This window comes from Sorex fumeus, unplaced genomic scaffold (assembly GCF_029834395.1).
Source record: "Sorex fumeus unplaced genomic scaffold, SorFum_2.1 ptg000073l, whole genome shotgun sequence".
In the NCBI taxonomy this organism is placed as follows: Eukaryota; Metazoa; Chordata; class Mammalia; order Eulipotyphla; family Soricidae; genus Sorex; species Sorex fumeus.
In genome coordinates, this window is record NW_026606130.1 from 18,270,161 (window position 1) to 18,271,547 (window position 1,387).

The following is a 1,387-nucleotide window of genomic DNA, read 5'->3' on the forward strand; positions in this document are numbered from 1 at the left end:
TAATTCTCTGAACCGCATTGGAATAGCTCCCTACAGAGATGTCTCTGGAACTGATATGTTTATAATTTAGAATCTCAGAAGCATGCAGCCACTTACAAGATTGTGCGACCTTTCATGATATGAAAAGTGCACAATGGAAAATTAATGATCTAGTGTCTGCCCGTGGAAGGCAGGCTTGTATAGTGGTAGGAAAATTAGAGAAAAATATAATGCCCAAAAGTAGAGAGAGTATCTGAGCAATTGTCTGCCATAGAGGCAGGGTAAGGACTGGGATGGAAGTGGGGGGGTGGTAATGATTGATAGTGGAAAATTTGCACTAGTGGAGAGATAGGTAATCGATCATTATACAGCTGAATCTCAAACATGAAAGTTTTGTAACTGTATATCATGGTGGCTCATTAAAATTTTTTAAAGAAAGTTTTATTTTTCCACCTTATCTTCTTAGTGTAAGCCATAAAATTTATAGGTATCAGGCTGACCTTGGATCAGGTACAATTAGCTGTACCCTAATTAAGAGAAAGATGAAAGACATAGTTAGGGTTTCATAGAAAAAGTGCTTGCCTTATATGCAGCCAACTATAGTTTGATCTCTCATATTGTATATGGATCTTGAGTTACACCAGGAATGACCCCTGAGCACAAAACCAGGAATAAACCTTATGTACAGCTGGGTGTGAATTAGAAACAAACAAAACATGTAGTTAGATCTCTCTTGACCACTCAGCAAGAGTTATGACATGAGTAGAATAGATTCTTATGTGTAAGGACAGTAGTCAGAAAGTATCTGGTTTATGGTAGAATTCAACAAGATATCAAGAACAATAATATTACACCATTTTATACAAGAAATCTTTTTAGAACTTTCAAGTTTCCGCCCCTCTCCCCACCCCCAAACAAATCTCTTCTTACGGGTACAATCCAATCAAGAAAGCAATGAACTTCTTTTATTCAAGGCAAACTTTGCAGTCTCCAACTTGTGAAGCACTGTGCTAGGCACTGGAAGAGGGAACCACAAAATAATTAGGCCTTATCCAGTAACAACAAAGTCTCCAATGGTGACGTTACTGGGCCTGCTCGAGCAAATCCTGGCCTAAGCTGCTCCCAGGATTGTTCAAGAGAAAAGGCAGTCTGAACTATGGAAATCCACCAACAGATGGATGCTTTGGAAGTTCAGAGAAGGACAAAGACTTGTTGATCCACGTTTATGCTTGTTTCCTGGATACATCCCCTTAGATGTCACAAATGCACCTTGAACTAAACATATTTAAAACTGATCTCATCTGCTCCCTTACAAACCTACTCTTCTCATATTCCCTCACTCAGTGAAGCAAGATCATCCACCCCAGTTTCCAAGTTTGAAACTTGATCTGCACCAGCTAACAATATC